The 20356-nt window shown below is 40.0% G+C and overlaps 1 protein-coding gene across 7 annotated transcripts in view; it reads left to right on the plus strand.

Annotated features, from left to right (window-relative positions):
* Positions 1 to 160: 160 nt before the first annotated feature.
* SEMA4G (semaphorin 4G) overlaps positions 161 to 20356 on the plus strand; it is a 127185-nt gene continuing 106989 nt past the window's right edge. For 4 of the 7 annotated variants that reach the window (XM_032226014.1, XM_032226018.1, XM_032226017.1 and 1 more), the window contains exon 1: positions 161 to 288. The gene's annotated coding sequence lies outside the window, so the exon portion shown is untranslated. Of the gene's footprint in view, positions 289 to 560; positions 731 to 1113; positions 1136 to 5441; positions 5544 to 20356 lie in introns of those variants that run through there. The other 3 variants (XM_032226019.1, XM_032226022.1, XM_032226021.1) reach the window with 3 other exon arrangements.

Consider the following 20356-nt stretch of genomic DNA (forward strand, 5'->3'; position numbering starts at 1 on the left):
ATGCCTAACTCTAATTAAGTCTCCTCCGAATCGGCGACCCGGAAGCTCGGGACCTTCGTTAAGGTTCGCCGCTAGCCTTCGGGGGGCAGCCGCCGTTGCCGCAGGAGCCCGCTAGATGGCGCCCCAGAGTCCTTCGCTGTCTTTCCTACCCGTTGCCCAGCTGCGGCTTCGCCTTGACGGGCCGCCGTTCACTCCGCACCGGCTCGGGTTGTGAGTGGCGGAGGAGCGGATCTGGGTCGCGCGGCGTGTGGGCCGACAGGTAGACCTCCAGCTGCGGCCGGAGCTCAGGTGAGACAAGGGGGCTACCTCCTTGGCGGGTGGGGCGGAGCGGCGAAGCTCTGCGGTTGTGTGTTGCGCGCGTGTGTGGGTGTACAGTTGGAGGGATTTCGGAGTAAGAGGCGGGGGATGCGGAGAGTCCCCACGAAATGCGCTGGTGTGTCGGCAGGGCGGAGGGGGGATTTGCTGAGGTTTGCGATCTGGAGGTGGGCGGGTTTATACCTGGATGCAAGAAAAGGTCGGGAGCGGGGGGGGGAAGCCGAGTATACTGTAGATTGGGGGGGGGGTCCGCGCTGGTCACGTGTCACGACTAGGTTGGGGATGTACGTCGGAGAAGATTGAAAGTATGGAATGCGCGTTTAAGACAAGGGATAAGCAGCCTGCTATTCTCCAGAGCCCAGGCTCTTTGGACTGCAACTCCTGTAAGCGCCAGCCAGTCCTGGCATTGTCAGAGGTAAGCAGGGTTACACTGTACCTGGAGAGCCTCGGGTTGCTGTCTCCTTGCTAAAGATAAGAATGGGAAGGGAAAGACCGTCGGAGGAAGTGGAGCGTTTGAGAGTTGGACTATATGTGGCTCATGCCCCCCCCCCCCCCTCATGAGAAGGCACAACATTGACAAGACTTCCCGGGGAAGGGGTTGCAGTCTAAGCTAGCAGTATGTGCGTGGCAAGGGAATAAGCTGAGGCTGAGCTACTAGAGAGGCAGAATGAAGGAACTCAGATGCTAGATGGGATGATGATATGGCATTGGGTAAAGCAAGAGTGACACTGATTACTTGAGGGATGGACTTGTCCGGGGCATGCAGCTCTTAGCATGGGGAAAACAAAACGGGCAGACTAAAGAACAGAATAAAGTTGAGGTATGGATTGCATGGAAATCCAGCCAATGCATGGATATAACTGAATCAGGAATCTATAGAAGGAGTTTGCACTAGAGTTGATGCTTGTGCACTGGAGAGCTGGATGGAGTTACAAAGAGAGCAGTGGTCGCTAGAATGGCCAAGTTATCCAAATATCAAAAAGCCTATGTGCCTTGTGGCAAGTGTTTGTTTTGAAATACTATTTTGAAACTGAGGATGTGGAATTGCACTTTTTCCGAAATAAGTTTTTTAAAAAAGATCAGGAGGAAAAACCATCCTAAGTTCACTATTAGTCCTTCATTAAGGCCTGCCAAAATGTGGCAAAGAGTTATATGCTCTTTTGTGAGATTTTGCTTCATCCTAATTTAGAGATTCCCCCAGCTGTTTTGTTTTTTGAAACTTGTAAAAATAAGTGTCTTGTATTTTGGCAAGAGCTGTGGCAGACTGAGTTGCTTCTTTGAAACATAGAAACTTTATTAAGAGAGGGTTATGATTTTTACTGACATAATTAGAGGAAGTTGACAGTGATGTGTTTACTGTATATGCATCACCAGAGAAATGTCACTTTACTTTCCCTACACAGGTGTGCATGGGTATGCTCAGATATAGGCTAAACAATGACTGAGTGCCAGTGGATGCTTTCATTTGGAGTTCTGCAATAAAGCTTAAATGATCTCTTCCAATTATGGTTCTATGGATCTGATACTAGGGGTGTTTTCTCATTGAGAGCTGTAGTTAGTATACCCACCTAATAAAATAAACACTTGTAATATTGTCATAAGTACATGGTTTTTTTACTTATCCATTTAAAGCATTTATATATTGCTCATTAAAAAAAATCTGTACTATTACATAACCTAATGAGGAAAACATCTTATGTGAAATGACCTTCAGATACTTTAATAGGTCAAACTGTTCTTTGAGGGCATAAGATGTTATGAAAATTGGTAATGAACACACCATTCCCTTTTAACTATGTAAGCTTCTGTACTCATAATGAAGGTGGCTGAATGTTTGCTGTATAAACCTTTTTTGTGATTTTTCAAAAGTGAATACTATTGAATTTACTTCCACATAAAAGTGGATTTAAATCCTCACTATTTCATTTTATATTAATCAATAGCCACAAATACATTTGTACTCTTTGACCCCAGTCACTAAAATTTCTGGCTATGCCAGTGATGTAGGATCCTGAATTGGGACATTTTTTTCGATCAGAAAGATTACTAAAGTTAGTTTGCTGGGTTTACTTGAGGGTTTATATCAGGGCTGTGAAACTCGCGGGCCGGGGGCCGGATGCGTCACATGCTGGCCATGCCCATGCTTAGTTTAGCGAATCAGAAAAAGTCCTGTTACATCATCTGACGCTGCCGTGATGCCGCAAGTTTGACACCCTTGGTCTATATGTTTGTTTTTGAGGGCAATAAACTAGAAAACTTCAGACTACTGCAGTCCTTTGACTAATATCAGCAGGAAGCTTGCAAGACACAGATAGGAGTCCAGGACAAAGGAAGAAATGCATACAATTACTACTAATGAAACTAATCTATTATGGCCGACTATGGAAAAGACAGATTATTTACTTCTGTTATTGTTGATCCTCTTTTTGTTCTTCCTTTTTAAGGACTGTCTTAAATGATATGCTAAATATTTTGCCTGTGCCTTACCAAACATATCCCCTATGTTGCCAGTTTTGCTGCAGGTCCTCTTCTGCTGGCTATGTATTAAACAAGTTTATGATGTAATGGATCTATTATCTTCCATTTGTATAGAAGAAAGAGAAAAACATCTCATTTTCCCTCACATCTTTTTGTCTAAACTTGCAGTGCTGCGTTCTTGTGCAGTGTTACCCTTCTTCCCTTACAAATCCATCTGAAGCTTTTTCCTTTATAAATGTAATGTGTTCTTGTAATGGAGTGATTTATTTAGCCTTTTTTGGCAGGGTGACTGTTGTAAGAAGAAACCACCAGAAGCACTCAAAATAATTGGTATACTCATCTTTAAAAGTTTCGTAGTGAATAGTTGCATAAGCCCTAGCACCTTATTTTGGAGCACTGTACAGCAAAGATGTTCTACCAGCTTGGCGGTTTATGGCTGCTACTGCTATACAAACTGGCATAAATACGATCTTCCAGTTACTCCAGGCATATTCTCTGGTTTATTTATCACCCTGACTCGCAGGGCTATTCAGGATTCAGGCAGGACCTTTTCTGGTAGTGAGTGGAGATGGTAGGATCTGAACTGAGCTTCTGAATGCTGTTACTTCATAACTTGCGCTGCTATCTGTATGTCTACAAGGTTTCTTGCCAATAACCTCTGTCCAACCGATTCAGATTTTAATTGGTAACCCAGCAAAGGGTTCCAGTCCAAATAGGCTTCCCTGTGGTTAATATTTGCTGAAATATAGATGAGAGATTTAATTATATCTCTCCGTCATGTTACCTAATCCAGCCTAGAGGCTGTTTCTGAGAAATCCTTATTAGTAACACTGTAAATCTAAAAATCTATTTAAAAAACCCCCTACATATAGGCATTAATTTTTAAAGAAGATCAGTAACGATACAAGATTTTAACACAAAGTACTCTACATTAGTCAACCTTTTGAAAACTCTAATGAATAGAAAAATATTTATAATATTTATAACCAGTTTTTTTAATCCATAATTTTATTCTTCTCTACACCTATTAATAACTATCTTGAAGCCGTCTTCTTGTAATATAATCCTATTAGCTCTTTTACCAATTGTAGTAGTAACATACATCAACAGTTTTGTCGATTGCTTCTAATAGAATCTGTTACCATATCATATGGACTAGTCAACCTGGCACAATCTATAGCATTTGGCCCTGATCCTGAAGTTGATGAGAGTAAGTAGTCCAACATATCGTTAAACGATATGAAATATCTGAGTGGGCTTAACTATTGGCATTGCTTTGGTGTTCATAATTCCTTCAGTTTTTCATTTCCCTTGCACCTAGACTTTTCATCCAATTGGCTGTTGAAGAAGCTTCAGTTATATTACTTTCTCAAGTGCATTTTAAGGACCAGATAAGCTCAGTGCTAAATTATTTACAGTACTGTACAGTATGTACAAAGGGGGGGGGGCACCAATATTTGTCAGTGCTTAGGACACCCGTGAGCCTTAATCCACCACTGGCTATCGTTATAGAAAGGAAAGGAGTTTCTACTCTGCACTCCGGAAGAACATTGTATGAACTTAATTAGAAACTTCTGTAGAGGAAGATTCAACTGTGGTAACAATGGAAGAATCAAACAATAATGAGTATAGGAGATCTGTTACTATTCTCCAGACCAATGTTCTCCATGTGTTCTTCTAAGAATAAAATCAAGAAGTAAAAAAAAACCCCTGTAATAATGGGCGACTACATTTAACCATACAAAGACTGGATAAATACCTGTTTTGATTACAATTGAGAAGAAACGGTTATCATTATCTGGACCCTTGGCAGTCTGGTTTCAGACAAGGTTATAGGGCCAAAACAGTATCAACCGTGCTTGTGGATTAATCCTGGTGGGAGTGGGAGGAAGTAATACAGGTTGTTCTCCCTTACCAACATAAATGGGACCAGGAACTCATTTGATAAGCAATGCAGTCATAAGGTGCAACATCAAATGACTGCAATGTTGGAGAGAGCCCAAGCCAGAGAAAAGAGTCAAGCGAGGAATTCATCTGGAGTCATTATGTAGGCATAAGAGGGCATGGTCTCACATCCCCCACCCCCTTTGAATGCTGTGGGACTTTATCTAATCTGGCCCAGATGCAGACTGCTAGTCTGGGAAGATTTCTGTGTAATTAGAATGAGCAATAAAGTAGCTAGTTGAGCTCTTCACATCTGGATCTGGTTGTTTACATCTGACAGCAACAATTTGCAGTGGCAGTTCCAGCAATCTCAGTCACTGTTAAGTGAATCCCACATGGTTGCAGCAACCTACAGTCATGTAATTGCCTTTTCTGGCCTCCTACTGACTTCCACCTCAACTTTGCTTGATGGAAGGCAGCAGTAATGGTGATCACATGTCCACAGGATGCTGCAATGTAATTGCAGGCTGGTTGTCAATTACCCAAATCACAATCATATGGTTGTAGGGATGTTGCAACGGTCACAACTATGTCAGCCTAGGGCCTTGAAACCCTTTTTTTTGAGGAACAAGTGACAATCATGACTTTTGCACTATTTGTCTTGTCTGCCAGTTGTACCTTTCTTGGCCCGGAAAACTCTGCTCACTGTGACTCGCACTTTAGTTATTTCCTAAGTTGATTACTGCTGCAGTGCACTTCATACAGTGCTGTTCTTGAGGAGCTTTAGAAGCTACAACTGGTGCAGAATTAGCAGTGTGAGCAGTTAGGAATGCACCATGGTGTTCCATTGTTATAACTCTACTCAGGTAAGAATATCTGAACTGTTATTTTTAAGGGGGGAGCTTAAGGCAGTCATGTTCAGTATTAGAAGGATGTGTCTTTATTAAAAGAAGCAACCTGTGCCATATAGATTGAGTACTCTCCATAGAGGTGGACATTAGCTCCTATGATTTCATAGCCAGTATCTCTATTTCTCCGAATTCTAAGAATTAGTCTACATATCTAAAAGCTTAGCTGTTATTTATAAATCAAAAATAAGTAAACAAATTCCAGATTTTCTTGGTTATCTAAAACTGATCTATGGTTTTTGGGCAGTCTCTGAAAATCTGCTTTTCCCCACTGATAAACCATCTAAGCTACATGAAAATGCAGTATAGAATCAGAAAGTTTGGATATATTAGCAGTGCTAGAGGAGGCAAGCATTCTTGATGCTTCCAAGATTCCTGGAAGGGGCAAGAGGAAAACTCACCCTGGTCATGCCAAGCACAGTCTTGGACTACATCCACATTGATATGTAGCTTGTGGCCCTTTACCTAGTACTGCTCTTGGGAGTAAAAGCTTGTTCATGCTTATTTTAGGTTATGTAAATATCAAGGGTGCTATTTCAGTAGAGCTTACCTAGGTAAATATATCATATTTACACTGAAAAACAAAATGTTCTTACTAACAATTGTTTTGCTTGCCTTTATTTTTTCAGCCTGTAGATAATTTATTATCCTCTGAGACAACTTGGTCTTATTGAGTGCATTATCTTCCCAAATTGTACTGCTGGTAGGTTAGCAAGTATTGTCTATAAACACTGTAACATACAATCAAAAAATTGGGTATTTAGTTGTAGCATCAGCCTAATGGGAGTTTTCATGGAAGAAAAGAAATGAATGGATTGGAGTTGAATTTCTATGTATGGATTTGTGATTTAAAAACAAAAAACAAAAATGGGAAATTGTTCTTAGTAGTGAAAGAATGGTAGTTCCCCTCCCCACGAATTTGGACAAAAGCTTTACTTGTTGATTATTTATGCATGCAGATGTTTTATCCTGACCCTGCATCACTGAGGATGGCTCATAACATTGTAAAAACATTACATAATAAGACACATTCATTAAAATAGGGAGGCAGAACCCATTGATAAAACAATCCTTAAATATATAAACTATTTAGCTAGCAGATATTGAAAAGAAACACCATCAAATGGTAAAAGACATCCAGATGGTTGGACCATCTGCTCCTTGTGCGGAGAGATCCATGGAATAGATTGTCATGCAAATCCTGTGAGATCATCATCAGAAGCATCAAAACATCCCTGCTGGATCAGACAAAGGTTTATCTAATGTAGCATTTTATGACACATAGAATTACACGGAATCAGTTGGATATATTTGGTATACTCACATGTATGGATAGAAGCCATTGTTGGTATGTAAGACATACAGCTATCAACACTAACAGCCATCAGTAGACTAATCTCCCACCCATTTGTCTAGTCTTCTTTTAAAACTAAATTGGTGGTTTTCAGCCCTTCATAAATCAGCAAATTCCATAGTTTAACCCAAATTTTGTAGAGAAACAATTGCTTAGATATTAACACTGCAGAAGATCCATGAAGCAGAGAGTTGTCTTCTGTCCTTATGTTTCATGAATTTTTTTGTCCCTGTAATTTGGAGGAATACAACTACTTTCCTATGAATAAGTGCTAGGATCGGGTTCAAATGTTTCATTTTTTTATACCTATGAAGCAAAATGATAGGTGTTTCATAGCTGTTTTAAATAATGGGGATATTATTTGGTGAAGAGGATAAGGTAAGGAAAAGTTACAATTCAGGACACTGTTATCCCTGTGTCACAACTTGTAAAAGGAATGTCCAGTGTGGCTCCCTTCAGCTTTGAGTTTATTCAGAATCCTGCAGCATCTGATGCACAGGCATTTCAGGGAGAACCCCACATGTGTGGCAGTGTGGAAAAGTTAAAGGTAAAGCCCACCTTCTTCATACTGATGGTCTTTGAACCAGTTTCTCCATGGAAATTTGTTTTAAGTGGCTGCCCAAAAGAGATTAGTTTTCAACCACTGAAAAGAGTCTTTCAAACTTGACTTCAGGTGAGGTCTTAAATCATAGGTTTTAGAAGTTTTGTTTCTGAGATGTGTCAGCAGCAATGCATTCAGTGTGGCTTTGAATGGAAAAAGAACTATACTTAACAGGAAGGGCTGGATAATGATTACCATAGCATCAAGGATGTAAACTGATTAAATAATTTTAGTTGATTAATATTCTGTCTCCAATCTATAATGGGTTATCCACTTTTGGATAATCCATTAGCTAAATTGTCACACTTTAGTGATCTTGGCTCTGTCTCCTGTTAAGAGAAAGGCAAGGTATAAATTCTTCCCCTTCCTTCAGAAGACATGTTATTTATAACAGCGTGGGATAATCCAGTGCCATTTCATCTGCTGAAGATATAGGGTTCGCTGAGATACCAAAAAGATTTTTTAATCAGATTGTAATTTTTAAAATGACAGGTGGGGGCAATTATTAAATACTATATGACTATGAAAAAATGTGAACTTAGTGGAACTAACACACTTTCTAAAAATTATGTTCTTTGTTTTCACTTATAGTGATTCAAAATTCTTCTGTGATTTAAAAATGTAGTCACATAAATTGACAGCAATAAATGGTAGATTCACTGATTAAATCAATTTAACAGTTGCATGCCTTCTGAAAGTTCTTAAAATTAGAAGGGATATGAATATAACATGGTCCATGTGCTCCATCAGCAAAAATCATTTTGTTTCCTAATAGCAACTGACCACAAATATAACAAAATTTGTGCTACACGCTCAACTAATGTCAGCCTTACTAGGTAAACCAGGCTAGAAACATGACCAGATAAGCTAATTCTGTTTTATTGTGAAGCTACATTAACAGAATTTTACAAGTCTGAAAGTACAATTCTCCCACCATCACCTTTATAATTTAGGAAGGCTGCCTCCTGAGCCTCTTGCTCTATGAACTATGCAACTGTGGGTTATAATCCCTCTTATCTGACCATTCCCTACGCAGCATCTTTTTGTCAGTCTCCCAGGGTCAACCCCATATATTATTACAATTATATTTAACTTGGTTACCCCAATGTAGCTAATTCTAGATCCTTTAATTATGTGTTCTGGCTGAGTCATTACAAAATATTAATTACTTGTAGAAATGCTTTACTGAGGCCACATATATCTAGGTAATAAGTTGGCCCAGCTACTGAACCTAATAACAATCCTACTACTTAACTCCTTATTAGATTGAAACATCTTGCATAAAAGCTGACTTGTTAGTTAATTAATAGATTGTATTCAGAATTGCTTTTGTTAAACCAATCCCATCTTGTTCAGCAGATGTTATGAAGATGAACCATCCAATCCTCTGGGTCTCTCTGTTCAAAAGATTTCATAAACTGATTGCGATTTGTTATCATATTGTTTAGGACAAGCATCTAAGAATGAATATTTTCTGCATTAGAAGTACTAAGTTACTGTTGTTGATTGATAAACATTTATAGCTTGAAAGAGCTGAACTTTCAGAGTTTAAAAGTTTTTGGAGGCAGGGAACGGAAGTAGAAAATATGCCCAGTTGCGTGAGAGTGGAGTAATGTACAGTGAAAGGCGTAGATAAAGATGGTGAAGTGAAGGATTATTGTCTTTGATTGTATATTTTTTTCTGTTTTCTTTTGAATACTCATTCATAGGTGTTGTTGTTGAATTCTATAATGGTTCTATAATAGACTTGTAAGTTATTTATTTATTTAAATATATTGGACATCTAACATCAGTGGGCTCTGGAGTGGCGGACAAAACTAAAAAAGACATAAGAAACAACTAAAAATATCAAATGGACAAGCCAGCCTGGACTAAAATGTCCTAATAACCAAAGCCACAAAACAAAATGGGCCATTAAATAAATAGTAAATATCAACCCAGTCTGGGACCAAAGCTATGTTTTCAAAGTGTTCTGCACTGCTAGGATCCTTTTCTCTGAGGGAATGCAACAGAGAGGCTTGTTTCTTTGGTCCCACAAGATGGCAAGTTTTAATGGAGGAGACATGGAGTTTACCAACTCTGAAATGATTGGAGACGGGGTCCCTCAGGGATCCAGGTCCTATCCCATACAGGGCTTGATAACAGAACCTTGATTTATAGTTGGCCAACTGGCAACCAATGCAGCTTGTGTAATGGTAGTGACACATGGTTTGTGCCTGTTATTGCTCGTGCCAATTCATTTTGAACCACCTGCACCTTCTGGATGTCTTCATAGATAACCCCGTGTAGAACCCATTGCAATAATCTAATCGCAAGGACCAGGATATGAGTCATTGTCTGCAGGACCTCCTAATCAAGGAAATAGCTAGACTGGCACACAAGATGAATCTATGCAAAGACCTTCTTGGCCATAGGTGCCACATGTTGCAAGTCCAGGAGGACTTCCAAGTTGTGCACCAGGTCAGCTCCATCCAAAACCAAAGATGGTAATATTTCTGACTCAGGCAATCTAAACAGCTAGAGACACTCAGTATTGTTTGCATTGAGTTGAATTTGTCTGCCCCATCTAGAAATGAACAGCCTCCAGACACTGGATCAATACATTAATAACTTCACATGTGCCACCCAGAGTAGAAATGTAGAACTAGCTATCATCAGGATAGTGATGATATCACAACTGGCAGAAGACTTCCCCAAGCGGTTTTATGTAGATGTTGAACAAGAGAGGGAAAAGTGTTAAACCCTGAAGGACCCCACGTCTGAGGGGTTGCGGATGTGATCTCTCCTTTCCCCCTGTTAACACTGACTGGAACCAGTCACTGAGAAGGTGAACCACTGGAGCCCAGTGCCTCCCATTTCTAATACCCACAGCCAGGCCAGAAGAATACTGCAATTGATATTATCAAAAGTTGCTGAATGATCAAAGAGCATTAGGATGGATGCACCATCCCCATCAGCTTCACCAAACATCATCAGCAAGCATGACCCATGCTGATTCTCTATTGTATTGTGGCCTGAAGCCACATTGAAATAGATCTAGATAATCCATTTCTCCTGAGAATGTCTGTAGCTCTTATCCAACCCCCTTTTCCACAACCTTTACCAGAAAGGGAAAATTAGAAATTAGCTGATAATTCTCCAACGGGGAATGGTCCAGTGATTATCTCTTGAGGGGGCATACCACTGTCCCCTTCAATGCTCGTAGGACCATTTTGTCTCTCAAAGAAATTGAAACATCACATAAACCCACTCTGTGGTCACCTCTCAGGCTGCTTTAATAATCCAGGAGGGCCAGGATCTAACAAAGGTGGGTGAATTAACAAACAAAAGGGTATTGTCTACTTGCTCATTATAGAATCAAACTCAGTTGAGATAATATCAAATGACTGTTCTGTGGGCAACTCATTAAAACTTTTCCAGTTAGAGTCCACCTCTGAGTGAATCTGAGTGACTTTGCCAGATGGTATGAGACTTCCTCACCTCAGCCCTGGAAATGGTCCTGAGGCACAGGCCCTCATCACTCTGAACAGGGCCAGCAGGAAGTGACAAGGGTAGAGAAATAGAAATATTTGCCATGCTTATCACAACGTAGGCCTTAATATGTGCTCTTACTCATGTTTGCTCAGATTAACACTTTGACTTTTTTTGGTTATACTCTATACATCACTCTTGGTTTTTCATCTCTTGGAATTCTTCAGAAAGTCAAGAAACACCCTGAGTTTAGCACACAGAGAGAGACTGCATAGGAGCAATGCAGCCCAGGTCTTCCATCACATACCTGTTCCAGGCTCCAGCCAAGTTCTCAGCCAAAATGCTATAAAACTCCAAGCGCCCTCTGGGACCCAATAGAGTCCATCAGTCACACTTAGATGTGTTTGAATGAAGCAAGTAGTGTCAAAGTAGCAGTATACCCAATACATGAATAAATTACAATGGGTACAGATAATGAGCATCTTCTAAATGTGTTTGCAATTGTGAGACTTCTATCTTTGCAATGATAGTATAGTTGAGAATGGCTTGTAACTCCACAGCACTCTTAAGGCAAAAGTAGGTATCTTATACTGTATAGTTTTCATTACAGCTTCTCTTAAGATTGAAGCATCTGTCTCATAAAGAGGCTTTTATTACGTTTTTAAAATTATACTGCAGTAGTATTATCTTGGCCAATTTAATCTTCTGGGTTTCTCTGTCAAGAACTATTCTCTTCTCTTGAAAATGTTGGATTAGTAACTGGGAATGAAGTTTGAAAAGGAGAAATAGATACCCAGTAGTGCTTGGTTATTGATGATTACTTGTAATAGTGTATAGATACGGGTCCAGGAGATCTCAAGGACCCATTTTTCAATCCTGCCAGCTCCAAAATCCTGCTTTACTTTTATTTATTTAATTAATTAAAATTATAAGGCTTCCCAACTTTACAATAACTCTGGGCAACAAATAATAAACAAAACAATAATAAAATACAATTAAAACCCAGAAGTCTGGTAGGAGAGCGAACTATTAAAGCGTGTGCGCATGCGCGCGCACACACACACACACTCTCTAACACAAAGCCCGAGAAAAGAGCTGTTCTTTTAAATATGACCATGGTAGGGGTTAGGCATATCTCAGGGGGATGGTGTTCCAGAGACCAGAGCTACAACAGTGAAGATATGCTTCCTAGGTCCCATCAGGTGTCTTTGTTTAATGGAGGAGACCTGGGACATACCAGCTCTGCCCAATTATATAGCCAAAGACCACGAAAAAATAATATAGTCAAGAAGAACCACAAAAAAACAGATGGCCTTTAGGATAACTAGGACTTGAATCACTTAAAATTAATAACCGCCTTGAATTGAACCCAGAAACTTATTAATAACTAGTGTGGCTCAGGAAGCAATGGTGTTTGTTGTATATGCCAGCCCTCTCAGTTAAACCAGACTGGAAACAGGACTATATGAATGAATTCTATCTACTTCATTGTAAGACTACATTTACACAATCTTGCAAGTCTGAAGGCATAAACTTCCCGCTGCCTTTTAACTGCTTGGTCAATTTTGGTGGGTCCTTCCTTAAGTTTCTTTCTCTGAGCATCAAGGTACTGAGCTCCTGCTTCTCTTGCTGTATTGCAATCAATAGTTGCTTACAGCAAAGTATGGATGTAGAAGTAATTGAATGTTTTATTTAAATAAAAGAGATTTTATTAAACCTTGCAAATATTTTTTTTATTTCATTATGTAAGAAACTGCACATTTCAAATATTGAAAACTTTGGAAGTACTTCACTGTGAATTTTGTTTGATCTTATAAAATGTAATATTACCAACAGAAAACAAATCATTAAACACAAAATGGGTGGTTTTTGGATTTAACTATGTCACACAAACATATGTGAGAAACAACTTGTTTCAATAATAAGCTTTGTTTCAATATCCTTATAAACCAAGCTCCATAATGTTCTGACAGAGATTCTGTATTCAAGAAATGGTATGGGAGGGATGTAAACCTCACATTTCTTTTAGTGCAGAATTTAATATTGTAGCAACTTTAAGAAGACACAACTCCTGTGTTTAGTGAGATTCTGTTTGGATGCAATGCATTTTTTGAAGTATTTTTTAGGAGATTTAAAAATGATAAGCTGGGGAAATATCAAGCTCTCATTGTTTTGATTAGTATACAGTAATGTAATCCCTAGATTCTCCTACCATTATCTTCATTCTGATTCACCAGCCATTATGGGCATCAGATACCACTGGAAAAGGTAGCACTTTACCTTCAGTGCTTCATATGCCCCAGTGCAGCCTTAGTCAACCTGATACCATCCAATTACTTTGCCCTATGGTGCCTACTGCAGCCAGCCAGCATGCCCGTTGTGGCTAATGACTATAGAAGTAGTTTAGTACATTTGAGGGCATTAGGATGAAGAAGATTGTTAATTCTAATTGTGATGGTAGAGGTTAAACTGATGTGGAGATGGAAGGCTGCTTTTGCTTTAGCTGTCAGCATGCTGCCAGAATTTGACCTACTTTCTGATGTCTCCGTCATTGTGCTCTGCCAGGTTCTACTTCCTAAGAGTCGGTGATATATATTATTAAACTAACTTTACCTTGATGTGCTCCTTTTATGTATAATACTTCATTATTACATGCTAGACTGGTAGGACAAATGTTTCATATAAACCCCTGGATTTCTGGAGATCGAAATTCTATACAGCATCTGATTTTCCAATGATACTAGATTTTACTCATTTTAAACTAAAATTAATTATTAATATTCTCGTTAAAAAATTAAAAAGACACAGAAATCTTACACATAGTGTTGAAATTTGTCTGGGGTATTCATTGTTCCAGGAGAAAACTTCTCTTTCATGGATTTTATTTTCTTAGCTTCATTTTTCTCCTGAGTCAGTTTTTTTCTTGTCATTATTTCTATCTCTCCTACTTAGAGGGTGCTTATAATAATAAAATGGAAAATCTTACCTTTTCTAGCTTCATCATAGATAACGAATGAGTTGTAAAAATGACTGTAAAGTAGGCAACATACTGCTGGCTAAATGTGTGGCATGAAATGGCTTCTAGTCTGGTATAACATGGAAATGAACTGTTTTAAATAATTGGGTATTGTGCTTCACATTTAGAATAGGCCCCCAATGCCTAAACTAGGGCTGTAACACCAGCTTATTTGCTAACGCATAAAAACCAGGTATGTTTGAGTGCAGTAACATGTCAAGAAAAGGCTGCCTAAGGCCAAGAGACAGAAAGTGCTATTGTATGTTTTCCCCAAGGACTTCTTCTTCCATATATTTTATTAACAAAACTCTGTGTAGTTGAACCTTTTGAAGCTTCCCATTTTTGTGTAATTCAATTGCTAGTAATGGGGGGGAAACTATGTAAACCATTAATACCTTGTCCCATAGCAGCTGATAAAGATGCACAAAGGCCTGCTTCAGTTTTCTCAAGTGATTTCTCCAAACACTGTTGTGTTAGTTTCTAAAAACCCTATACTGGTTTTAAATGGATGATGGGACTCTTGGGATAGTGAATCCAATGTCTTTCACATAAAGAAGCCAGATATGAGCCCTCTTAAGATATTCTTTCCTTCTGCACATTTTAAATAGACACCATAGTGCAGTTAGCAAACTTGTCTGTTCAGTTCAGTTCAGTTTAGGCAGAAACCTCTCACTTGAAATAAAATGTAAAGAAGGGAATGGCTATTCAGAATCTTATCAGTCTGTTCAGGAACTTCTCAGGCATATTCTTGTTAACTTTGTGTTGAGTTGGCTTCCTGGATGTGTTTTCCCCATAGCTGTGGATTTTATTGGATGTGCCATTACACTCCCAGCTTCCAACCTAGTCAAGCATGCCTCCAATATGTATTCAGTTTAAAGAGGCATGTAAGCAAGACCTTTGAACTTTATAACTGGATTTGTGCGTGCTTTGCTAGCTCAGAGATTTGGTTAATGATGTTTGGATGATAACTGATCTGCATCGTTAACATTCACATTGTACTTCTGTTTCAGTGGAGCTCAAAATACATTAATATGCAATTTGGCAAAAAAAAGAGAGAAAGACTATAGTTTTTGGCATTGATATTGGCTTTAGAATTAATACTGATCAGGACTGTTCTCTGTTTAATTGATCAATCTGCTTTAAAAGACATATTTACTTTTAAAAGGACACTAATGTTTCAGTAATCTTTACATAACTCTTAAGACATAAGAGGATAGTTTTTCTAGATGAATGTTAATTACGCAGTTACTTGGCCTCTGGTCCAGTATTGCTTTTTTCATATTTTTCTGTTTCTATCTTTTTATCTTATTAAAGGTTGTGTAAAGGAAAGAAAGACAGATTAATTAGCCAGTGCTTTTTGACTGATAATACTAGCACCCATAGTGTGGAGATGTCTCCTGGAATTTATTGATTGTTCTGGAATTAAGAAATATAAATTACTAAGATTGGAAAATTAAATTGTGGTTATTCCTTGATATTTTATTTGTCCTTACACCCTCTTATTTATTTTTAAACACCATGCTATATATACAATGTTTTTCTGCTGCTCTGTAATCAATCAGTCATCTCTCTGTCTATCAGCACTATGCTATTTTTCAATCAAAAGTCCAATATGCCTTACAGTAAGCAAAAATATAGTTAACAATGCATAGAGTGAAATAATCTGTGCAGTCATGGTTTACCGCTTCAGCAAGGATATCAAAAGAAAGACTATATTTTATGACTATATCTGCCAGATTCTGTTTTGGATCTCTGCTGACACAGGTTTTGTTAATTTGCTTGCCAGGACAGAGTTAAAATGTAAGAACCAGAAAAGTGGCTCTGTCCAGATGAAAAGAATTGTTGAGTTTTCTTTTGGGAAGAGTTGTGTTAGGGAAGTGGATTCTTTGAGCCCTAATAAATGCTCTTAAAAGAAATAATAGGACAGAATAACCTGAAGCATTTATGGAGGGAGTTAGACGTTGTATGTGCATATGAATTTCTGATGTTCATAGACTACAGCTGGTGTTAGCAGGAATAATTGCTTGGAATATGAGAAGGGTGTGTGTGTTAGGTTAATTATTTAAGAATATAATTCCCTTCCTGCCCTTAGCTCTTCCCAGTAACTAACCTACATGTAACCTTCAGGGCAATTCCAATTTCCAGTAATTGCGGAATAACGTATGGAGAGGGGGAGTAGTGGGCAGTGACATGAAGTATCACTGCATTTTGGAGTAATATAACTAGACACATAAGCTGAGGTTTTATTTTCTTCTCTATTCCTTTACCAAGTAAGATAGGGGCTTTCCAGTCTAAACCAAGACGAGTAGCTTACTTCCTGCCATTTCAATTCTCTATGTTCACGTTGTTAGCAACGTTAGCCCATTTTATCATTTACAAAAAACATTTTTTTAAAAAAATTGTTCCCAGAGGCAAAAGGATGCAAGATTGATCACCAGCAGATGAGCATTTGGGAAGCTGGTACAATTGCAAGAGTGTCCAAGACTAGACATCCCCTTGATCAAGAAGGAGAAGCCCAAGAACGACCCTGCTGGCTCATTGTTGATCTTGCCCTCTGGTCTGTTTTAAATGACAGAGAGAAGGAGCTTGCACTGATGTTGTCCTGCTCTTTGGTTAAACTTTAGTCAGTGTTTGCTTTTTGATAAGGGAGTGCCCTGGACTGGTTTCTTTGGAAGTTAGAACTAGCTAAGTTTTTATCATCAGCCAATCACTTTCTATAGGAACAAACAGGTAGAGTAGCAAAGTTCAAAGCCTGTTTTCATTTTAGAGTCCTAGTAACATTGGATGATTTTTAACGGAAAGGGGTGTGTGTGGCACACCCATGCAGTTTATATCAGTCTAGATATGCAAGGTACGTGGCAAATGCCATGATATTTTTTCATAGGTGATAAAGGTTTGCCAAATACAGTTTAGCCATTTTAATATGAATCTTAGAAACTATTTTCTCTAACTTGAGATCTGTCTGTCTCTCTGTCTCTCTATCTTCCCCCTCCCTCCAAATCTTAACATATTTTTGTTAATAGGCTAAGAATGCCAGGAGTTACAGTCCCATATACAGTCCCTTACATTATGAGGTCCACAGGTTGCAAAAAGACATCTTGGACATTTCAACTTATATTTTCAGTTCCGCTGAGAAAGTGAACTACTTATTATGCATACTAACAGAGAGAGAAATGATCCTTTAGCTGGGAGGAAAAAAGAAATAGATAACACGTAGAAGATAAAGCCAGAAATTTCCAAGGGCAGGAATGAGCAGAGTTCAGGCATGTTGGATTTACTTTTTTTGTTTTAATAGAATCTGTAGTAGTAGCAGCCAGATCCAGAATAAAAACTCAGATGTGTTTTCAGCACTTTTTAATTTAGAATGTTGAAGGACAGTTCTAAAGAATTAAAGTTGTAGCCTATCCATGAGGAAATCCACTTGTTTTGGATTGGGTTGGTATAGCAATGGTACTGTTTCTTGGAAGTGCAGTTTTGTCTCCAAAATAAAACTAGGGCAGTATTTTTCCCTTTAACTTAACATACCGTATTTTGGGGAGTACAAGATGCTCTGAAGTATAAGACATACCAAGCTTTTGGGGAGCAAAACAAGGGAAAAATATTTGCATCTGCCTCCCAGCAATTTGCCTCCTTAATTGTAATTTAATTGTAATTTAATAAATTTATATGCCGCCCAATCCCGTAGGACACCGGGCGGCTTACAAAATACAAGATTAAAAAGATAAAAAGTTAAAAAATAGGGAAAGAGAAAAACAAATTTAAAAACAACATACCATACACTCAATCTAGGTGGGGCTGGACCTCGTTCATGAGGTCAACAGCCCCAGGCCTGCCGGAATAGCCAGGTTTTAGTGGCTTTTCGGAAGGCCAAGAGAGTGGGCAGGGTCCGGATCTCTGCGGGTAGATCGTTCCACAGGGCCGGAGCAGCTACAGAGAAGGCCTTCCCCGAGGGGTTGCCAGCCGGCATTGTCCGGTCGACGGCACCCGGAGAGGGCCCAACCTGTGAGAACTTATCGGCCATTGGGAGGTATGTGGCAGGAGGCGGTTTCTCAGATATCCGGGACCTAGGCCATGTAGGGCTTTAAAGGTGATAACCAGCACCTTGAAGTGTGTTCAGAGACCGATAGAAAGCCAGTGCAGCTCACAGAGGATGGGTGTAACATGGGTGTATCTAGGTACACCCGATATTGCTTGCGCGGCTGCATTCTGGACCAAGTGTAGTCTCCGAACACTTTTCAGGGGCAGCCTCATGTAGAGCGCATTACAGTAATCAAGCCTTGAGGTGACGAGGGCATGAGTGACCATTTAAAGTGCCTCCTGGTCCAGGTAGGGCCGCAACTGATGCACCAGGCGAACCTGGGCAAAAGCCCCCCTGGTCACAACTGACAAATGGTGTTCTAGTGTCAACTGCGAGTCCAGAAGGGCACCCAAGTTGCGGACCCTCTCTGAGGGGTGTAAAATTTCACCCCCCCATGCTAAGGGATGGAATATCTGGACTATCCTTGGGGGGCAACATCAATAGCCACTTGGTCTTGTTTGCAACAAACAGCAAACAATACAGACAATATACACTGTTTGTAGTGTTATATTTCAGACTATACTTGTACAGATGCTTTTAAAATTGATGTCTTTCTGGAAGTATAGTTATTTTCTGCTATTTAAAAGAATAGCACTTTTTAAAACAATAGCACTGGGTCTCTTCAGATCGAGAATTTATTTTAAAAAGCTGCTTCATTTTGTTAAGTTGTCTAGAATAATAATAAAGCAGTCTTTAAAAAATAAATAATAATTTGAACATTCTATAGGCATTTATAGTTGCTGACTTACCTCCTTTCAACAAACAGATTAGCACAAGAAAAAAAAATCTGCCTCTGTCTCTCTCCCAGCAATTTGCCTCCTGGAGCAAACAGCAAGTTTCACTTTCAATTTCTCCCAATCATCAGCTGTTTCAGGCTGCAGGGATTGCTATAGCTCTGTGATGGCGAACATATGGCCCGCGTGCCACAGGTGGCACCCAGAGCCATTTGTCAGGGCATGCGAGGTGTTGTCCTGTTAGCTGGCCAGCACACATGCGTGCGCTGGCCAGCTGACTTTGGCCTTCTTTTGAGGCCATTTTTCGCCCTCTGGAGGCTTACTTGAAGCCTCTGGAGCACGAAAAACTGGCCCTACAGGCAAACTGGAAGTTCAAGAACATACTTCCGGTTTGCTCGTAGGGCTGGTTTTAGCCCTCTGGTTTTCCCTGAAGGATCCAGAGGGCAAAAAAAGGCCATACGAGCAAACCGGAAGTCACTTCCGGAAGGCCGCTGAACTCTCTGGAGGGCTAAAACCGGCCTACAGGCAAACAGGAAGTCCGTTTCTGAACTTCCGGTTTGCCCATAGGGCTGGTTTTTAGCGCTCCGGAGGCTTCAAAGAAGCTCATGAAGCCTCCGGAGGGCCTCCGGGTGGGAGGGGGGCTGTTTCCCCCCTCCCCAGGTTCCTATAAAGCCTCTGGAGCCTGGGAAGGGTGAAAAAAGCACCCCCAAAATGGGGGGGCGCACTGGTTGTGCACGCATGCACACTGGGGTCATGCATGCGCATGGGGTCATGCGCATAGCATTATGGGTGTAGCACACCTGCGCATGACCCCCTGCGTCCCCCCCGCTTTTGGCACACGAACCAAAAAAGGTTCGCCATCACTGCTGTAGTCTATTGAAGCCTCGCAAGCCCCCGTTTGCTGCAAAGAGTTAAATTGCTGGGCGGCAGAGGCTGAAGGGTTGGGGCCAGTGGGTGGGTGGGGCTGCATTCAGTGTATAAGACACACCCAAATTTTCACCCTCTTTGGTGGGGGGAGGTGCGTCTTATACTCTGAAAAATACAGTATGTGCTCCAGTTTTTATTCTGTTCTGTTGAACATCATGCCTTCCTTTAATATTAAATGTTTTATTGTATGACACAAGGTGTCAAAGAGAAAAAAAACAAAATCTTGATATTTTTGTTAAATAGTGCTTTGAATACCTCCTTTGACAATTTGCAATTTGTCCTTCGGTCATATGTTGTGACTCAGCAGAAACCTGTGAGTTGTTTCGGAATGCAGGATAACAATGCAGCTGGGGCTCGTTAAGGATCTCCTTCTGTGGATAAAAGACTGATGGTGCCACGTCTTAGTTGAAGAAGTCAACATCGTTCGTTCGTTTGTTCATTCTGTTCCTGTTCTAGTCTAGGTTCCCAGGTTCCCAGTTCTCTGACCCTGCGGACTCGCTTGCACCTCGGACTGTTCTACCCGTTGCATCCTGCGCTGCAGTTTATCATCCCGTGAGCATACAGTCTCTGATACGGGATGCGCAGCGGGG

The sequence above is a fragment of the Thamnophis elegans genome, chromosome 10 (genome assembly GCF_009769535.1).
Source record: "Thamnophis elegans isolate rThaEle1 chromosome 10, rThaEle1.pri, whole genome shotgun sequence".
Classification (NCBI taxonomy): Eukaryota; Metazoa; Chordata; class Lepidosauria; order Squamata; family Colubridae; genus Thamnophis; species Thamnophis elegans.